Source organism: Giraffa tippelskirchi, chromosome 5 (genome assembly GCF_054371585.1).
Source record: "Giraffa tippelskirchi isolate mGirTip1 chromosome 5, T2T-mGirTip1v1.2.pri, whole genome shotgun sequence".
Lineage (NCBI taxonomy): Eukaryota > Metazoa > Chordata > Mammalia > Artiodactyla > Giraffidae > Giraffa > Giraffa tippelskirchi.
The window spans coordinates 135,169,692-135,192,554 of NC_137279.1; the positions used below are offsets into that span (position 1 = coordinate 135,169,692).

Sequence of the window (22,863 nt, forward strand, 5' to 3'; positions counted from 1 at the left end):
GTTGGATGGCATCATCGACTCACTGGACATGAGTTTGAGCAAACTCTGGGAGATAGCAAAGGACAGGGAATTCTGGCATGATGCAGGCCATGGGGTCACGAAGTGTAGGACATGACTGAGCAACTGAACAACAACAAAAGATTACAATAGGTAACTTTTTCTTAAAATCATAGTGCAACAGAAATACAAGTAAAATGAAAAGGCAGATGAACCATTTCCAATTAAAAGATGAAGAGAATTCTCCTAAAACAACAAAAATGAAATAGACTTTCTATGCTAACAGACAGAGTTTAAAAATAAGATAATGAAAATATTGGAGGAATTAAGATAGGCTACCAACAGAAAAGGAGATTACTGTAAATAGGAACTAGAAACTACTTGGTAGAGCATAAAATTCATTTGCAGAGATAAAAGCTAAACTAAATGCAATGAGTACCAGAATTAATAATAGAGAAGAACAAATAAGTGATCCAGAAGAAAAAATGAAAATCATCCCATTAGAAAAGCAGAAAGAAACCAAAGTGAAGAAATAAAACAGAGCAATATAAGAGAACTATAGGATAACATAAAAATCCCGGTCTATCCATAACAGAGATACTAGAAGTAGAAGAAAGAAAAAAGAGGATTGAAATCGTGGCTGAAGAAACTATGGCTAAAACATCCCAAACATAAAGAAGGAAACATATTCAGTTACAGGAAGCAAAGAGGTTCCCACACAGGGTAAACCCAAACAGATCTACATCAAGACATATTACAATTTAAATGGCAAACCTGAGAGAGGAGAGCAATCAAAATGGTGAAGGAGTAGGTAGTAGAGCTCACTTTCTTTCTAAAAGACACCAAAAATATATCAACATGCAGAACAACTCATACAGACTATCTACTGAACGCTGGTAGAAGACCTGAGCCTTCTAAAAGGGCAAGGAAATCTCCATATATACAGAAAGAATAGAATATTAATAAGAGAAAAAAAGAGAAGGGAATCAGGACAGGACTTGCAACTCAAAAGGGAGCTGTGTGTTGCCCACACCCAAGGAAGTCCCCTCACTGGCAGGGAGATCAGCTCGGATGGAGAGGGTGATATGGAGCCTTGGAGGAGAATCCAGCCACTGGTCTGAGAAAGGCTGAACAGAGAGTGATCTGCACAGATGATTGGTATCAAGACCCTGTGCATCCCAGCCTGAGATGTTTATCCACCAGTGCAGTGGGTAGGGGGTGCTGAATATCAAAATTTGGGCTTTGAAGGTCAGGCATGGGGAGAGGACTGGGGTTGGCTGCATGGGAGATAGCCTGAAGGAGCTAGAGTGCGGCAACCAGAGGGGTATGCAAAAGAAGCCTGAGCCCATCAGAGAGGCCAGATGCCTCTGGGGCATGGGATAAGATGAGGAGGACTGCCACAGAAGGTTCTTCCCCCAGGTGTGGTTTCAGGCAATAGCCACAGATGCCATCTTGGGCTCCAGAGGCAGGAGTAGGCTACAGTTGCTAGGAGAACCAAGAGCAGGCACCATTCACTTACCCAACCATCCTAGGACACCCAAGGGCTGCTGCTGAAAGACACACAAACAAGCATCAATCACTTCCTGGACCAACACAGGCCCCCAAGAGCTCACTGCCACTGAGAAACCTGAGAGCAGGTACCCACTGCTGCCCCCATTGACAGGAGGCCCTGGTACCTGCACACACCTTATCAAGGGGATAATGGTCAGCACAGTGAAGAGGCAGCAAGTATCCTTACTAAAAGCAGCCCTTGTGCCAAAAATATTAAACTTATAACAGTCCCTGCATATACACAGGCTTCCAAGAATACAGTAGATAATGGTTAGTCCTAAACTTACACAGTAAGAGAAATAAAATAAAGAAGCAGAGGTAGAGATTGGTATAAGATGGTGGAATAGAAGGATGTGTGCTTATCTACTCTTGCGAGAGCACAAAAATCACAACTAGCTGGTGAATGACCATCAACAGGAGGATGCTGGAACCCACCAAAAAAAGATACCCCAAATCCAAAGACAAATGAGCCAACACAATGAGATGGTTGGAGGGGTGCAATCATATCAAGATAGACTCGATAAAGGACAGAAATGGTATGGACCTAACAGAAGCAGAAGATATTAAGAAGAGGTGGCAAGAATACACAGAAGAACTGTACAAAAAAGATCTTCAAGACCCAGATAATCACGATGGTGTGATCACTCACCTAGAACCAGACATCCTGGAATGTGAAGTCAAGTAGGCCTTAGAAAGCATCACTACGAACAAAGCTAGTGGAGGTGATGGAATTCCAGTTGAGCTATTTCAAATCCTCAAAGGTGATGCTGTGAAAGTGCAGCACTCGATATGCCAGCAAATTTGAAAAACTCAGCAGTGGCCACAGGACTGGAAAAGGTCAGTTTTCGTTCCAATCCCAAAGAAAGGCAATGCCAAAGAATGCTCCAACTACCGCACAATTGCACTCATCGCACATGCTAGCAAAGTAATGCTCAAAATTTTCCAAGCCAGGCTTCAGCAATACGTGAACCATGAACTTCCAGATGTTCAAGCTGGTTTTAGAAAAGGCAGAGGAACCAGAGATCAAATTGCCAACATCTGCTGGATCATCGGAAAAGCAAGAGAGTTCCAGAAAAACATCTATTTCTGCTTTATTGACTATGCCAAAGCCTTTGACTGTGTGGATCACAATAAACTGTGGAAAATTCTGAAAGAGATGGGAATACCAGACCATCTGACCTGTCTCTTGAGAAACCTGAATGCAGGTCAGGAAGCAACAGTTATAACTGGACATGGAACAACAGACTGGTTCCGAATAGGAAAAGGAGTACAACAAGGCTGTATATTGTCACCCTTCTTATTTAACTTATATGTAGAGTACATCATGAGAAACGCTGGGCTGGAGGAAACACAAGCTGGAATCAAGATTGCTGGGAAAATTTCAATAACCTCAGATATGCAGATGACACCACCCTTATGGCAGAAAGTGAAGAAGAACTAAAGAGCCTCTTGAAGAAAGTGAAAGAGGAGAGTGAAAAAGTTGGCTTAAAGCTCAACATTCAGAAAACTAAGATCATGACATCTGGTCCCATCACTTCATGGGAAATACGGAAACAGTGGAAATAGTGTCAGACTTTATTTTCTTGGGCTCCAAAATCACTGCAGATGGTGATTGCAGCCATGAAATTAAAAGATGCTTACTCCTTGGAAGGAAGGTTATGACCAACCTAAATAGCATATTTAAAAGCAGAGACATTACTTTGCCAACAAAAGTCTGTCTAGTCAAGGCTATTGTTTTTCCAGTGGTCATGTATGGATGTGAAAGTTGGACAGTGAAGAAAACTGAGCACCGCAGAATTGATGCTTTTGAACTGTGGTGTTGGAGAAGACTCTTGAGGGTCCCTTGGACTGCAAGGAGATCCAATCAATCCATCCTAAAGGAGATCAGTCCTGGGTGTTCATTGGAAGGACTGATGTTGAAGCTGAAACTCCAATACTTTGGCCACCTCATGCGAAGAGTTGACTCATTGGAAAAGACCCTAATGCTGGGTAGGATTAGGGGTGGGAGGAGAAGGGGACGACAGAGGATGAGATGGTTGGATGGCATCGCTCACTCAATGGACATGGGTTTGGGTAGACTCCAGGAATTGGTAATGGACAGAGAGGCCTGGCGTGCTGCAATTCATGGGGTCGCAAAGAGTCGGACACGACTGAGCGACTGAACTGAACTGAACTGAATCATATCAATGAGATGGTTGGAGGAGTGCATACAGTAATATGAAATCCAACACTCACCAGCTGGGTGACCCCCAAACTGGAAAACGAAAATACCACAGAAGTTCTCCCACTGTTATAAAGGTTCTGAGCCCTAGGTCACATTTGCCAGCATGGGATCTGGCAAAGGAACTGGGAATCCCCAGGGCATCTGACTTTGAAGACCAGCAGGATTGGATTATAGGACTTGCACAGGACTAGGGGAAACAGAGACTCTGCTCTTGGAAAACACAAAATCTTGCGTGTACCATGATCCAGGGGAAAAGAGCAGTGAACCTACAGGAGACTGAACCAGACCTGCCTTCTAGTGTTGGAGGGTCTCCTGTGGAGGCATGTATCAGCAGTGGCTTACCACAGGGATGAAGTCCTGGCAGAAGCAATCCTGGAAGGTCCCCTTTGACATAAGTCCTCTTGGAGGTCACCATTAACTCTACCATAGAGCCCATAGACCCCCAGGGTTGGGTCACCTCAGGGCAAACAACTAACAGGGAAGGAGTGAAACCACAAGCAATCAGCAGATAACTGGATTAAAATTTTATTGAGCACAGCAAGACCCAGGTTTTCCCACCACCAGTCCCTTCTATCAGGAAGCTTACACAAGCTACATAGCCTCATCCACCAGAGGGCAGACAGAAAAAGCAGGAAGAACCACAATCTTCTAGAGGGCATTAACGAAAACCTCATCAAAGACAGTTAATCAAAATGAAAACACAGAGGGTAATGTCCCAAATGAAGAGACAAAACAAAATCCCAGAAAAACAACAAAATGAAGTGGAGATATGCAACCTTCCAGAAAAACAATTCAAAATAATGATAGTGAAGATGATCCAGGATCTTGGAAAAAGAATGGAGAAGATGAAAGAAATGTTTATCAAAGACCTACAAGAACTAAAGAACAAACAGACGAACAAAACAGTAGAAGGAATCAACAGCAGAATAACTGAGGTAGAAGAACAGACAAGTTACCTGGAAGACAGAATGGTGAAAATCACTGTCACAGAATAGAATATAGAAAAAAGACTGAAAATCAATGAAGACAGCTTAAGAGACCTCTAGGACAACATTAAATGCACCAAAATTCACATTATAGGGACTCCAGAAGGAGGAGAGAGAGAGAAAGGACCTGAGAAAATATTTGGAGAGATAATAGATGAAAAGCTTCCTAACATGGGAAAGGATATAGCCAACCAAGTCCAGGAAGTGCAGAGAGTCCCAGGCAGGATAAACCCAAGCACCCATACACTGACACACATTGTAATCAAGCTGATGAAAATTAAAGACAAAGATAAATTTTTTAAAGCAACAAGGGAAAAATGACAAATAACATACAAGAGAACTCCCATAAGGTTATCAGCCAATTTCTCAACAGAAACTCTACAAGCCAGAAGGGAATGGCGCTAGATATTTAAAGTGATGAACGGGAAGATCCTACCACCAAGAATACTCTACCCAGAAAGACATGTTCAGACTTGACAGAGAAATCAAAAGCTTTCCAGACAAGCAAAAGTTAAAGAAAATTTGGCATCAGCAATCCAGCTACACAACAAATGTTAAAGGAACTTTTCTAGGCAGGAAACACAAGAGAAGGAAAAGACCTACAGAAACTAAAAGTAAATGGTTTATCTACACCAACCAAAAGACATAGACTGGCTAGGTGGATAAAAACATGTGCATGTATGCACTTCCACTTACCATATTTTATCTAACCCCCCAAATTGTATGTAATTATTTTATATTGTTAGGTTAATCAAGTTTCCATTATGGCTTTCATTGTAATTATCTTTTATTTTTTGTCTAGTTGTTGATTGTGAAAACTGATAAACATCTTTTACTATTGTGATTATTATTCACTTAATACCATTGTATCATGATTGGTCGACAGAAAATAACAGAATTCCATATCACTGAAAGTACCATTTAATAGAAAAACATGTAATCACTTTTTAAAATCCAGATGCATATCAGAATATTCTTGGAATTGCTTCCCTGGTGGCTCAGATGGTAAAGAACCTGCCTGCAATGCAGGACACCTAGGTTTGACCCCTGGGTCAGGAAGATCACCTGGAGAAGGGAACAGTTAACAACTCTAGTAGTCTTCCCTGCAGAATCTCATGGACAGAGAAGCCCAGTGGCCTACAGTCCATGGGGTCACAAAGAGTCAGATCAACTGAGCAACTAAGTTTTTTGAAAAATATAAATCCCCAGGTGTTGCTTTTTTCTACAAAGCTCCACATGCATTTCTAATGAGCAGCCAAATTTAAAAACAACTGGAGTACATGATGATCTTTGACTTTTATCTAGCTTGTTTCACTTTATCTATTTCATTTTCAATGCTCCCATTTCATTTAGTTTCTGTATTCCAATTTCTCCCTCTCTTTTTGTTGTTGCTGCTTCTCAAGGCTTTATCAAGTGTAAGAGAAAAGCTTCTGTACACATATATAAATACAAATAGTATGCATAATATACATATTTTTAGAAAACTTATGAATTTTTGCATAGCTAAAAAATGTATGACATTTTTCTTCCACTGTTTGACTTAGTATGAATAGAATGCTAGATTTCTAATTTATATTCCCTCAAAAGTTTGATATAGTTCCATGTATTTCAGCATCTAGTAGTATTTGTAAAAGTCTTGTAGGTCTTCATAGAACCATTCAACTTCAGTTTCTTCTGCATTTCTGGTTAGGACATAGACTTGGATTACTGTGATACTGAATGGTTTGCCTTAGAAATGAACAGAGATCTTTCTGTTGTTTTTGAGATTGCATCCGAGTACTGGATTTCAGACTGTTTTGTTGACTATGACGGCTACTCCATTTCTCCTAAGGGATTCTTCCCACAGTAGTGGATATAATTCTCATCTGAGTTAAATTCACCCATTCCAGTCCATTTCAGTTCACTGATTCCTAAAATGTCAATATTCACTCTTGCCATCTCCTGTTTGACCACTTCCAATTTGCCTTTTTCATGGACCTAACATTTCAGGTTCCTATGCAATATTGCTCTTTACCGCATTGGACTTTACTTCCATCACCAGTCACATCCACAGCTGGGTGTTGTTTTTGCTTTGGCTCCGTATTTTCATTCTTTCTGGAGTTATTTCTCCACTCTTCTCCAGTAGCATATCGGGCACCTACTGACCTGGGGAGTTCATCTTTCAGTGTCATAACTTTTTGCCTTTTCCTACTGTTCATGAGGTTCTCAATGCAAGAATACTGAAATGATTTGCCATTCTCCTCTCCAGTGGACCAAGAGACCTATGAGATAATATAAAGTATGCCAGTCTATGCCTAATAGGGATTCCAGAAGGAGAAGAAACATAAGAGGTAGTTGAAAATGTATTTTAATAAATTATGACTAAATACTTGCCAAACCTAAAGAAGGAAACACGTAAGCACATATAAGAAGCAAAAATGATACCAAACAAAATCACAAAATGGGGGGTAGGAGACTAAAAAATAGTAGATTCTTTTTTTATTTGGAATGTGTTTGAATCTAAAGCAAATAGATATAGGGAAGGGTTTAACACATTTTAGAAACATACAAAGAAGAACTTAACCAAGCCTTCTCAAACTTTTCCCAAAAAGTTCAAGAGGAAGAAACACTCCCAAAGACATTCTATGAAGGCAACATCACCCTGATACCAAAACCAAACAGAAACGCCACCAAAAAAGAAAATTACAGGCAATATCTTGATGAATACAGATGCAAACATTCTAAATAAACTACTAGAAAAGTGAATATAAAACAATACATAAAAAAGATCATACATCATGACTACGTTGGATTCATCCCAGGGGCACAAAGCTTGTTAAAAAATACTCCCAGCAATCAATGTGCTATATGCCACATCGAGAAAATACAAAACCACACAACCACTGCAACAGATATAGAATAAACATTCAATAAAATTCAACATCCATTCATGTGAAAAACTCTTACCAAAGTGGATATAGAGGGAATATATCTCAACATAATAAAATCTAGTTACAGCAAACCCACAGCCTATAACATACTCAATGGTGAAAAGCTGAATGCCTTCCAGCTAAAATCTATAACAAGACAAGGATGCAACTCTCACCAGTTCTCTTCAACACAATATTGGAAGTCTTAGCCACAGCAATCAGACAACAAAAATAAATCAAATGTATTCAAATTGGTAGGAAAGATATAAAATTGTCATTATACACAGATAAAATGATACTATATATAGAAAATCCTAGAGACTCCAGAAAAAACAACTAGAAATGATAAATGAATTCAGCAAAGTAAAAGGATAAAGAGGTTAACATACAGAAATCAGTTGCATTTCTTTACCCTAACATTTATGCTAAATGAAACAGCAGATATCAAGTGTAAACAAATAATCCCCTTTAAAATGCGCCAAAAAAGAAACCTTGAGAATAAACCTCACCAAGGTGGTGAAAGATTTATATGACAAGAACTATAAAACATTAATAAAGAAAACCGAAGATGAATCAAAGAAATGGGGAGATATCTCAGGCTCTTGGATTGCAAAAATTGGTATTAAAATGGCAATAGTATCCAAAGCAATCTACAGATTTAATGCAAACCATATCAAATTACCCATGACATTTTTCACAGAACTAGACCAAACAATCCTAAAATGTATATGAAAAAAAAATTGCCAAAACAATCCTGAGAAGAAGGAACAAAGCAGGTGGCATAAACCTCCCAGACTTCAGACAACACTACAAAGATATAGTAATCAAAACACTGGTATCTGCGTGGATCACATGGATCATGGATCACAGTCTTGTCTTGGTGAAGGGGCTTGCATAACTGTGAGCCATGCCATGTAGGGCCACCCAAGATGGACGAGTCATAGTGAAGAGTTTTGAGAAAATATGGTCCACTGGAGAAGGGAACGGCAAACCACTCCAGTATTCTTGTTATGAAAAACCCATGAACATTTTGAAAAAGCAAAAACATATGACACCAAAGATGAGCCCCCCAGGTTGGAAGTTGTTCAATAGGCTACTGGGGAAGAGCAGAGGGCAAGTATTTATAACTCCAGAATGCATAAAGCAACTGGAACAAAATGGAAACAATGCTCAGTTGTGGATTTCTCTGGTGGTGAAAGTCTGATGCTGCAAAGAATAATACTGCATAGGAATCTAGAATGTTAGGTCCATGAATCAAAGGAAATTGGATATGGCCAAGAGTGCGATGGCAAGACTGAACATCAACATCTTAGAAATCAGTGAAATAAAATGGATGGGAAGAGGTAAATTTAATTCAGATGACCATTATATTAATATCCACTACTGTGAGCAAGAACCCCATAGAAGAAATGGAGTAGCCTTCATAGTCAAGAGTCTGTAATGCAGTATTTGGGTGCAATCTCAAAAATGACAGAATGATCTCAGTTCATTTCCCAGGCAAACCATTCAACATCACAGTAATCCAAGTCTCTGCCCCAACCACTAATGCCAAAGAAGCTGAAGTTGATTGGTTCCATGAAGACCTACAAGACCTTCAGGACTATAACAACCACAAAAAATAGATGTCCTTTTCATCATAGGGGATTGGAATGCAAAAAGTCAAGAAATACCTGAAGTAACAGGCAAGTTTGGCCTGTAAGTACAAAATGAAGCAGAACAAAGGCTAACAGTTTAATCAAGAGAACTCTCTGGTCATAGCAAACACCCTTTTTCAACAACACAAGAGATGATTCTACACATGGACATCACCCAATGGTTAATCCCGAAATCAAACTGATTATTTTCTTTGCAGCCAAAGATGGAGAAGCTCTATACAGTCAGCAGAAACAAGACCTGGAGTTGACTGTAGCTCAAATCATTGTGTCTGACTATTTGCGACCCCATGGACTGTAGCCTGCCAGATTCCTCTGTCCATGGACTTCTCCAGGCAAGAATACTGGAATGGGTAGCCATTCCCTCCTCCAGGGATTAAACCTGGGTCTCCTGCATTGCAGGCAGATTCTTTACCATCTGAGCCACCAGGGAAGCCTCCTTATTACAAAATTCAGGCTTCAATTGAAGAAAGTAGAGAAAACCTCTAGGCCATACAGGTATGACCTAAATCAAATCCCTTATGATTATACAGTGGGGGTGATGAATAGATTCAAGGGATTAGATCTGGTAGACAGAGTGCCTGAAGAAATACAGAGGGAGGTTTGTAACATCGTACAGGAAGCAGCGACCAAAACCATCCCCAAGAAAAAGAAATACAAGAACGTAAAGTGGTTGTCTAAAGAGGCTTTAGAAATAGCTGAGGAAAGAAGAGAAGGAAAAGACAAGGTAGAAAGGGAAAGATATACCCAACTGAATGCAGAGTTCCAGAGAATAGCAAGGAGATAGAAAGTCCTTTTTAAATAAACAATGCAAACAAATAGAGGAAGACAACAGAATGGGAAAGACTAGAGATCTCTTTATGAAAATTGGAGAGATCAAGGGAAATTTTCATGCAAGGATGGGCATGATAAAGGACAGAAACTTGTGAATACCTAACAGAAGCAGAAGAGATTCAAAAGAAGCAGCAAGAATACACAGAAGAACTACAAAAAAGAGGTCTTAATGACCCAGATAACCACAATGCATCAGGACATCAGAGGATGAGATGGCTGGATGGCATCACCAATGCAATGGACATGAACTTGGACAAACTTCGGGAGATGGTAAGGGACAGGGAGGCCTGCAGTGCTGCAGTCCATGGGGTTGCAAAGAGTCAGACACAACTGTCCAACTGAACAACAACAACCATGACACTGTGGTCACTCATCTAGAGTCAGATGTCCTGGAGTGTGAAATCAAGTGGGCCTTATGAAGCATTACTACAAACAAAGCCAGTGAAAGTGACAGAATTCCACCTGAGCTAGTCATAATCCTAAAAGATGATGCTGTTAAAGTGCTGCACTCAACATGCAAGCAAATTTGGAAAACTCAGCAGTGGCCACAGGACCGGAAAAGGTCAATTTTTACTTCAATTCCAAAGAAGGGCAGTGCCAAAACATGTTCAAACTATGGAATAACTGCATTCATTTCACATGCTAGTAGGGTAACTCTCAAAATCCTTCAAGCTGGCTTCATCAGTATGCAAACAAAGAACATCCAGATGTACAAGCTGGATACAGAAAAGACAGAGGAACCAGAATGAACCAGAGGAACCAAAATGCCAACATCCACTGGATCTATCCATTGGACAGAGAAAGCAAGGGAATTCCAGAAAAACTTCTGCTTCATTGAGTACCATACTAAAGTCTTTGACTGTGTGGATCACAACAAACTGTGGAAAAGTCTTAAAGAGATGGAAATACCAGATCGCCTTACCTGCCTCCTAAGAAACCTGTATGCAGGTGAAGAAGCAATAGTTAGAACCAGACATGGAACAATAGGACTGGTTCAAAATTGGGAAAAGGGTACAACAAGGCTGGATATTGTTACCCTTCTAATTTAACTGCTATACAAAGTACATCATGTGAAATGCCGAGCTGGATGACTCACAAGTTGGAGTCAGGATTGCTGGGAAAAATATCAGCAACCTCAGATATGCAGATAATACTACTTTAATGGCAGAAAGAGAAGAGGAACTAAAGAGCCTCTTGATAAGGATGCAAGAGGTGAGTAAAAAAGGTTGGCTTAAAACTCAACATTAAAAAAGTTAAGATCATGGCATTGGGTCCCATCACCTCATGGCAAATAGAAGGAGGAAAAGTGGAAACAGTGACAGATAGCCAAAGCTATGGTTTTTCCAGCAGTCATGTACAGATATGAGAGTTGGACCATAAAAAAGGCTGACCTCCAAAAATTGATGCTTTTGAATTGTGGTGCTGGAGAAGACTCTTGAGGGTCGCTTGGACTGTAAGGATATCAAACTGGTCAACGCTAAAGGAAATCAACAGTGAGTATTCAATTAGGATTGCTGTTGAGCTATAATACTTTGATCACTTAATGCAAAGAGCCAACTCATTAGAAATGACCCTGATGCTGGGAAAGATTGAAGTCTTTTAAAAGGAGAAGGGGGTGTCAGAGGATAAGATGGTTAAGTAACATCACCAGCTCATTGAACACAGATTTGAGCAAACTCTAGGAAATAGTGAAAGACATGGGAGCCTGGTGTGCTGCAGTCCACGGGGTCTTAAAGAGCTGGACACAACTTAATGACTGAACAACAACAAAACATATAGAACAGAGAGCCCAGAAATAAACCCAACACCTATGAACAATTTATGGGGAGAAGACAGTCTCTTCATCTAGTGGTGCTGGGAAAATTAGAAAGCTGCATGTAAATCAATGAACTCAGAACACAACCTGACACTGCACAAAAATAAACTCAAAACTGCTTGAAGATTTAAATATAAGACACCATTAAATCTTAGAAGAGAACATAGGCAAAACTTTCTCTGACATAAATCGTACCAATATTTTCTTAAGTCAGTCTCTCAAGGCAGCAGAAATAAAGCAAAAATAAACAAATGGGAAATAATCAAATTCATCAGCTTTGGCACAGCAAAGGAAGACATAAAACAAAAAGCCAACTTATATATTGGGAGAAAGTATTGCAAATGATGCTATCAACAATGCCCTTAATTTCCAAAATATACAGACAACTTTTATAATTCAATAACAAAAAACAAACACCCCAGTCATAAAATGGGTAAAAGACCTAAGTAGACATTTCTTCAAAGGAGACATACAGATGGCTCATAAACACATGAAAAGATACTCATCATCACTAATTACTAGAGAAATGAAACTGCGATGAGCTATCACCTCACACCAATCAGAATGGCCATCATTAAAAAGTCTACAAGTTGTAAAAGAATGAAACTAGAACACTTTCTAATACCACACACAAAAATAAACTCAAAATGGATTAAAGACATGAACTTAAGACCAGATACTATAAAACTCTTAGAGGAAAACCTAGGCAGAACATTCTTGACATAAATCACAGCAGGATCCTCTATGACCCACCTCCCAGAGTAATGGAAATAAAAACAAAAATAAACAAATGGGACCTAATTAAACTTAAAAGCTTTTGTACAACAAAGCAAGGTGAAAAGGCAGCCTTCAGAATTGGACAAAATAATAGCAAAGGAAACAAGTGACAAAGAATTAATCTCCAAAATATACAACCAGCTCATGCAACTCAATACCAGAAAAATAAACGACCCAATAAAAAAGTGGGCCAAAGAACTAAACAGATATTTTTCCAAAGAAGACATACAGATGACTAACAAACACATAAAAAGATGCTCAACATCTTTCATTATCAGTTCAGTTCAGTTCAGTCGCTCAGTCATGTCCGACTCTTTGCGACCCCATGAATTGCAGCACGCCAGGCCTCCCTGTCCACCACCAACTTCCGGAGTTTACCCAAACCCATGTCCATCAAGTCAGTGATGCCATCCAACCATCTCATCCTCTGTCGTCCCCTTCTCCTCCTGCCCCCAATCCTTCCCAGCATTAGGGTCTTTTCCAATGAGTTAACTCTTCACATGAGGTGGCCAAAGTATTGGAGTTTCAGCTTCAACATCAGTCCTTCCAATGAACACCCAGGACTGATCTCCTTTAGGATGGACTGATTGGACCTTCTTGCAGTCCAAGGGACTCTCAAGAGTCTTCTCCAACACCACAGTTCAAAATCATCAATTCTTCGGCGTTCAGCTTTCTTCAGAGAAATGCAAATCAAAATCAAGAGGTACCATCTGACGCCAGTCAGAATGGCTGCCATCAAAAAGTCTACAAACAATAAATGCTGGAGAGGGTGTGGAGAAAAGGGAACCCTCTTATACTGTTGGTGGGAATGTACAGCCACAGTGGAAAACAGTATGGAGATTCCTTAAAGAAACTGAAAACAGAACTGCCATATGACCCAGCAATCCCACTGCTGGGCATACACACTGAGGAAACCAGAATTGAAAGAGACACATGTACCCCAATGTTCACTGCAGCACTTTTTACAATAGCTAGAACATGGAAGCAATCTAGATATCCAATGGCAGATGAATGTTGTGGTACATATACACAACAGAATATTACTCAGCTATAAAAAAGAACACATTTGAGTTAGTTCTAATGAGGTGGATGAAACTGGAGCCTATTATACAGAGTGAAGTAAGTCAGAAAGAGAAACACCAATACAGTATACTAACACAAATATATGGAATTTAGAAAGATGGTACTGACGACCCTATATGCAAGACAGCAAAAGAGACACAGATGTAAAGAACAGACTTTTGGACTATGTGGGAGAAGGCAAGGGTGGGATGATTTGAGAGAATAGCACTGAAATATGTATGTAAAATAGATGACCAGTGCATATGTAAACAGAGAAGGAAATGGCAACCCATTCCAGTATTCTTGCCTAGAGAATCCTGTGGACAGAGGAGCCTGGTGGGCTGCCATCTGTGGGGCTGCACAGAGTCGGACACGACTGAAGTGACTTAGCAGCAGCAGCATATGTAAAATAGATGACCAGTGCAAGTTCGATGCATGAAGCAGGGCACTCAAAGCCGGTGCTCTGGGACAACCGAGAGGGATGGGGTGGGGAAGGAGGCAGGAGGGGGGTTCAGGATGGCGGGACACATGTACACCTGTGGCTTATTCATGTTGATGTATGGCAAAAACCACCACAACACTGTAAGGTAATTAGCTTCCAATTAAAATAGATAAATGAAATTTTTAAAAGTCTACAAGTAACAAATGCTGGAGAAGATGTTGTAAAAAAGGGAACCCTCTTACACTTCTTACACTGTTGGTAGGAACGTCAATCGGTACAGCCATGATGGAAAACTATATGGTGGTTTCTCAAAAAAACTAAAAATAGAGTTGCCATATGATCCGGCAAGCCCACTCCTCAGCATATAACCAGACAAAACCATAATTCAAAAAGATACACGCACTCCTATTTTCGTAGCAGCACTATACACAATAGTCAAGACATGGAAACAACTTACATGTCTATTGACAGATGCATGGATAAAGAAGATATAGTACGTATATACAATGGAATATTAGCTATAAACAAGAACAAAATAATGCCATTTGCAGCAACACAAATGCAACCAGAGATTATCATACAAACTGAAATATGTCAAAGAGAAAGACAAATACCACATAATATCACTTACATGTGGAATCTAAAATACAACACAGCATATCTATGAAACAAAAACAGACCCACAGATACAGAGAACAGATTTGTGGCTGCAAAGGTGTGAAGAGTAGGGAAAAGAAGGATTGGGAGTTTGGGATTAGCAGATACAAACTATTATATATAGAATGGATAGACAACAAGGTCCTACTACTGTATAACATTGGGAACTATATTCTATATCCTGTGATAAACCACAATGGATAAGAATATGAAAAAGCATATATATATTCTTTTACATATACAAAAAAATTATGTATGTATAACTGAGTCACTTGTACAGCAGAAATTAACACTACATTGTAAATCAACTATACTTCAGTACAATTAAAGAGAACCAAAAATTAAAAAAAACAATAACAATCATTAATGATTTACTTATGCCCCACTCCAGTACTCTTGCCTGGAGAATCCCATGGATGGAGGAGCCTGGTGGGCTACAGTCCATGAGATCGCTAAGAGTCGGACACAACTGAGGGACTTCCCTTTCACTTTTCACTTTCATGCACTGGAGAAGGAAATGGCAACCCACTCCAGTATTCTTGCCTGGAGAATCCCAGGGACGGCGGAGCCTGGTGGGCTGCCATCTATGGGGTCACACAGAGTTGGACACAACTGAAGCGACTTAGCAGCAGCAGCAGCATGTTATGTTAGGTATTTTCTTCTTGTGAGGAACTGTACTAAAAGCTTTCATGCATTTAATCCTAAAATAAATTGACATATGAAGAACTGAGATTTTGCCCAAGGTCAAATGGCAGAAAACTTGCAGAGACATAATTTTAACCTAGCTCTCTGTGATTTCACTGCCCCTCCTCTGTAACCAGGATAACTTATTTCATCCATGTATGTTCCATTATTCTATAAATAGCTTTCATTAGTTAAAAAACCCAGATAATAGCCCTATTTTTTCTATTTCAATCTGCTGTCATGTAACTGGTGTGAATGATACCTATTCCAAAATATTAATAGCAATATTTTCATTAAAAGGAGTAATTCATTAAAAAAAGGAAAACTTTAACTTTATGGATTTTATATTTAGTTTTTCTCAGTGACATGTTTTGGATTTGTAAAAGAGATTAAGCCATTTAACAACCAATACAAATGCCAAGATGCTATACAAAATGTTCAGTTAAAGTAATATTTAACTGTCCCTTAATATTTCCAATATAATTCAAAATACCACAGAGAAACTTTCCTTTCAAGTTTTCCTACAATGAAAAATTTAAAACTTTGTACAAAATGTAATTAGTAAACACAAACAAGTTTTTGGTTTAACAGTTGTAGGTGAGAAATTAAAACAAGCAGAATTTGTTTAGTTTGGTTTCAAAACTAAGTATTATTCTGGCTAGTAAAAATTGCTGTTTTCAGTGCTTTAGGTATTAAAAGATAAAAATAAAAATTTTAGATTTTTTTTCAGAAAACTTTTTTCTAAAATCGTTTTAGGAACCTAGTCCACATACTTCTTTGCCGCAAACACAATGCCTTTTGTATTAGGTCCTAGATTCCTCTAATAGCCAATGACCCAATTACTGGATCCTTCTAAAGGCTCATCAATTATGACTAAAACCTTCTGAATCATGATTTATTTATTCGAGCCTTATCATGCTTTTGCCAATAACAGATCCAGCCAATTCTTTGGGAACTGTTACTTGTGTTGTAATAACAAGCCCATCCAAATCACAGAATGTCATGTTCCCCTGCTAAAGAATAATCATACCCAGAACCAACCAGTGGTTTCTCCCCTGACCACTTGTTTCTGTGTCCCAACCTAAGAACACAGGCTCAGGAAACGAATCTGGCTCCTGACTGCTCAGGAAATGAAGACATGCAAGCTTCTCTCCAAGGCCTATTAGGCCTTGAAGACCTGACCTCTGATCACTTGTCAATCTTCTCTCCCTCCTTTCTAATCAGTCATTATACTCCAGTAGTTCACACCTAACTTATCTGCTGTTCCATAAACATGGTACACTTTTTCATTCCTCTGTCTAGAAAGCTTTCCCACCTCGACCTCCTGGCCAATTCCTGATCATTCTTCAAGTCAGCTCCTTAGGAAGGCTCTCCCAACTTTCCCTACAAAGGAATGCAGGCTGCCTTCTCTTTATATCACATTTTTCCCTCTACACTTGCTTCACTTTATTGTTACTGCTTTTCACACGTTTGTCTTCCTTCACTTAACTGTAACTCCCCTGAAGACAGTATAGATTTTAATGTTGATAATCACACAGAATAGCCTGGTGCATGATGCAAACAGATGCTCAAGTCCTTCAAGTCTTCTTGTGTGTTGTAAACTAGACACGGTGACCCAAGTTGGCATTTTAAAATGAGCAAAAAGGCAAGGTCCCTGTGCTTAATGAGCTCACTATCTGGAGAGAAACTAGTATTAATAAAATGATAATATTCATGAATATATTATTACAATTTGAAAGAAACACACAGAAATTCTACTGAGGCTGGAGCAGGAGGAGGAGGAATAGCTAAGGAAGGCTCCTCTAGGAAAGTAGTGCTAACTGGCCATCTAGAGGATGAGTAATTAGCAATGAGGCTGAGGAGAAGCTATGGGCCAGAATATAAGGGGTCTTTGCAAGCCCATGATAAGGATTTAGTTCTTTCGTCCTTAGAGCAACATTAGGCATTCAAGAGTTTTAAGGCGTTGACCGACATTATCAGACTTGTGTTTCACAAAGATGCTCAGGCAGCAGTCTGGAAAGTACACTGAAGAAACAAATATTTATTGACTGAATTAATGAATTAATCAGTGAACTAACACACTTAGCTAATTCTTGATTATTCACATTACGTTAGGCCCATCTAATTAGAATTTAAATTTTAATAGTATCTTCTTGGTCCTTTGGTCTAGCATTGTCCAATGAAAATTTAATGTGAGCCACATACATAATTTAAAATTTTCAAGTACCTACATTTTAAAAAATAAAATGAAACAAGTGAAAATAATTTTAATAATGTATTATACACAGCCCACTGTATCTAAAATACTATTTCAACATGTACTCAATATGAAAGTTATTAAATTTTATACTAAATCTTTGTAATCCAATGTATTTCACATTTATACTGCATGTAATCCAGTGTAAATATTTCACACTTATACTACATCTCAGCTTGGATCAGTACATTTCAAGTGGTCAATAGCCACTGTGGCCAGTGGTACCATACTGGACAGTGGCAGCTGTAATGCCTTCCCCAGCTGGTTTCCAAATCTGATTATACATTAGAAGTATGCACAAAGACACTTGTTAAAAAGGTTTCCTAATAGATCTCTCCATTTTGATTAACTATCTCTAGGAAGAGGCCCAGAAATCTGTTTTTGATCAAGTACACAAAGTGACAGTGATGCAACAGTCCGTGAACAAATATGCAGGAATTTCTGCATTGCCTCAAAGTTGGGAATATAAAGAAACCTTTGGGAATATAATGAAATGTTTTGCATCCTTTGAAAATTTGAGCAATGTCACAGGAAGCCCAGTAAGAAGGATCTTTGACTTACCCTTAAAGTAATTTCAGAAATTCATTATCATGACTACCTCCTAAAAGTTCAATTTGTAGAATTCAGTTCCTGAAAAGAAATGAAATTAACAACACTACTGCCTTCCTGGGGCACCCAAATCTAATCTTTGAGATGTCATGTAAGTGAGAGGGTGATGATGGATCTTGGAGAATAACTCAGAAACTCTAAGAAACCCCTGGGAGATGAAAGGGAGTTGAATACCATTGTAGTGGAAAAAGGAAAGCCTGGCATCACAGATGCACACTAGTTTAGGTAAGGAGTAGAATGGAGAGATGGGCTCTCTAATTGTGCCCTTTTCTAATCATATCATCCTGGAGCATCACAGCCCACCCCAACATGAGGTGGGCATGAAAACAACAGGTCCAGTCCAGCACCTATCCAAGCAGGCAGAGTTACATGGGGAAGCTGATAACTACACATACAGGTAGGCTTGGAATAGTTCTCTCCTTTACTTCCCTTCACACTGGGGTCTAAATGATGCCACAGAATACAGCAGCTAATGGAGAAGGGATGGCAATGCAGGGATACTGGGGGAAAACCTAAGGGCATGTTCTCTTCAAGGAAAGGCAGAATGGAACTAGCAGAGTCCAGATTGTAACACAAACAGCTTTTCACCCTGAGGTTCCCCTTTCCTGTACCATCTCAAAAAAAAAAAAAGAAAAGAAATCGCATCAGAGAAATCACAGTCCAAGTTTCAGGTTTTTGATCCTCCCTTTCAAGTATGAATTACAGCTGAAGTTGCTGATACTCCCAAGGGAATATGAGATCATAGGGAAAATATTACAGTTGTAGAGTATAAATCCACAAAAGAAATTAAAAAAAAAAACTGGACAATTTGTCCTAGAGGAGCAGAATTACTAGACCAAAACTAGTGAGAAATCTTAAATGAGTAAAAGAAATGTCACCAAAAAGATAAGAAAGAATATTAGCAATATGAAGCACTAATAAGCTTCTGGCTTCCAGTTATTTCACTGATTATGAAAAATACAGTCATTGAAATGAACTGAGCAGATAGATTGCTGAAGATTAGATGCCATAAAATAACAAATTAGTAAGGTAGAAATTAGTTGGGGATCTCTGCCAGAAATGTATCTAGAAGCAATGAAAAGATGGGAGACATAAAAGTTAAGGGATAAGAAGAAAATACTGAAGACAAAACGTGATCACATTCCAAGAAAAGAGAGCTATAGACAAATATCCCTCATTAACACACATGGAAACATAGAAACAGAATACTAGCAAATTCAATCAGATATACATTATGTATAACATATGTAATAAAATAAATAAATTTAGAAAGGTTTGAGGATATAAAATCAACATAAAAAATCAATTGTATATATGCTAGCAATGAAATATCCAAAACTTAAACTAATCCCTTTCAAAATCACATTAAAAAGAACACTTAGGAATACATTTAGCAAAAGACATGCAAAAAATTTTACACTAAAAACTACAAAGCATTGTTAAATGAACCTAACAGACAATCTAAATAAATGAGTGACATTCCATTTTCATGGACTGTAATAAAACACACCAGAAGAGCCTGGCAGGCTACAGTACATGGGGTTGCAAAAGAGTCAGACACAACTGGGAGACTAAACAACCACAATAAAACATATTACCATTAAGGTGCCAGTTCTCTCCCAAATGATTTATCAGTTCTACACAATCTTTGTCAAAATTCCAGCAAGCTCTTTTGTAGAAACTGATAAACTGATCCTAAAATTTATATGAATATGCAAAAGACCTAGAATAGCCAAGATATTTTTACAAAATTAGAAGGATTTAATTATCTGATTTTAAAACTTAAAGTTATGGTAATCAAGAGACAAACCTAGACAGTGTATTAAAAATCAGAGACATTACTTTGCTGACAAAGGTCTGTATAGTCAAAGCTGTGGTTTTTCCAGTAGTCATGCATGGATGTGAGAGTTGGACCATAAAGAAGGCTGAGTGCCAAAGAATTGATGCTTTTGAATTGTGGTGTTGGAGAAGACTCTTGAGAGTCTCTTGGACTGCAAGGAGATCAAACCAGTCAATCCTAAAGGAAATCAACTCTGAATATTCATTGGAAGGACTGATGCTGAAACTGAAGCTTCAATACTTTGGCCACCTGATGTAACAAGCTGACTTACTGGAAAAGATGAGTGAGTTTCCCTGATGATCAGTTTCCCTGATGCTGGGAAAGATAGAAGGCAGGGGGAGAAAGGGACAACAGAGGATGAATTGGTTGGATTACCGACTCAATGGACATGAGTTTGAGCAAGCTCTGGGAGATGGTGAAGGACAGGGAAGTCTGGCACGCTGCAGTCCATGGGGTCACAGAGTTGGACATGACTGAGCAACCAAACAACAACAAATCAAGAGAGTGTGGTATTGGTGCAAAGACAGACCTACATATCAATGAAACAGGATAGAAAGTCCAGTAATAAATTCTTACCTTTGTGGTCACTTGATTTTTTATAAAATGTCAAGGCAATTCAAAAGGGAAGAATAATTTTAACAAATAATGCTAAAACAGTAAGCTATCCATACGCAAAGAAGTCAAATCATTACTTTGTAGTATTAAAAGAACAACTCAAAATGGGTCAGAGACCTAAATGTAAGAGCTAAAATTATCAAAGCTTTTAGAAAACTTGGGAAAACAATCTTTGGGACCTCAGCCTAGGCAAACATTTATTGTGTGTGCTAGTCACTCCATCATGTCCAACTCTTTGCAACCCCATGGACTGTAGCCCACTAGGCTCCTCTCTGTCCATGGAATCCCGGCAAGAATACTCAAGTGGGTGGCCATTCCTTTCTCCAGGGGATCTTCCCAACCCAGGGATCGAACCCAGGTCACCTGCATGCAAGCAGATTCTTTACCGACTGAGTTACCAGGGAAAAATTTATTACTGTGACACAAAAAGCATAATTTATTTTAAAAACTGATAAAAAAAACCAATTACTTCACTGAAATGTTTAACTTTTGCTCTTTAAAAGACACATTAGGAAAATTAAAAATAAGTATGGGGAGAAAAATTTGCAAACCATACAAAAATCTTGTCATAATTATCTATTGCTATGTAGCAATTGCCTGGAAAGTTAGTGGTTTAAAACAACAAATATTTATTATCTCACACAATTTTTTAATCTGAGGAATATGAGTGCAGCTGTCAGTCAGAGCTGTACTCATGTCAAGACTCTGATTAGTAGGAGTAGAGAACGTGGGCCTCTCTGGTGGCTCAGTGGTAAAGAACCATCTGCCAATGCAGGAGAAATGGGTTTGATCCCTGGTACAGGAGGATCCCACATGCCTCAGAGTGCCACAGCTATTGAGCCTGTACTCTAGAGCCTGGGAGCCATACTACAGAGCCCAGGTGCCAACTACTGAAGCCTGAGTGCCCTAGAGCCTCGCTCCACAACAAAAGCAGCATTGCTCTGAGAAGCCTGCGCACCATGACAAACAGTAGCCCCAGATCTCCACAACGAGAAAAAAGCCAGCACAGCAACGAAGACCCAGCACAGCCAAAAACAAATAAATAAAATTATATACTTAAATAAAGGACTAGAGAAAGTGCTTCCAAGCTCACTCACATGGCTGTTATGAAGCCTCAGATCCTTGCTATTTGCTACTCAGAGTATCAGTTTGCTAAGACTGCTGTAACAAAATAGTACAAACTGAGTGGCTTAAATAATAAGTGCTTATTTCCCAAAACTTCCAGAGGCCAGAAGTCCAAGACCAGGGTGTCAGCAGGTCTTGTTCCTTCTGAGTTGAAGCCTCTCTCCTCAAGTTGTAGATGAGCTTGCTATGTCTTCACATAGTTTTTCTCTGTGTGCATACATCCCTGATATCTCCTTTTGTGTCCAAATTTCCTCATCTTAGAAGAACTGCATAGGACCCAACTGAATGGCCTCATTTTAATTTAATCACCTCTTCAAAGGCCTGATCGCCAAACAACCACATCTGGAGATACTAAGGGTTAGGGCTTCAACATCTGAATTTGGTAACAGAAATTTCAGTTCCCTGACACATGGGTCTCCCTATAGAGCTACTCAAAACATGGCAGCTTACATTCCCCAGAGTGGGTGATCTAGGAAAGACAGTAAGAAAGCAATTGCCTGAGACAATCGCCACAGCCTTTTTTCAAACCTAACTTAGGGGATAAAATATTACTGCAGCTGTACACTATTGGTAATATAGGCCAATCTTGGGACAATTTGGAAAGGTTCTTCACATTCAGAGTCTACATAACCCCGAATATTCACTGGAAGGACTGATACTGAAGCTCCAATACCTTGGCTACTTGATGCAAAGAGCTGACTCACTGGAAAAGAACTTGATGCTGGGAAAGATTGAGGGCAAGAGGAGAAATGGGCAACAAAGGATGAGATGGTTAGATGGCATCACTGACTCAATGAAAATGAATTTGAGCAAATTCTGGGAGTCA

General features: G+C 39.2%; 1 long non-coding RNA gene across 1 annotated transcript in view; it reads right to left on the reverse strand.

The window, feature by feature from the left end:
* LOC145506123 (uncharacterized) overlaps positions 1-22,863 on the reverse strand; it is a 101,253-nt gene that overhangs the window by 64,750 nt on the left and 13,640 nt on the right. The gene's annotated exons all lie outside the window — the stretch shown is intronic.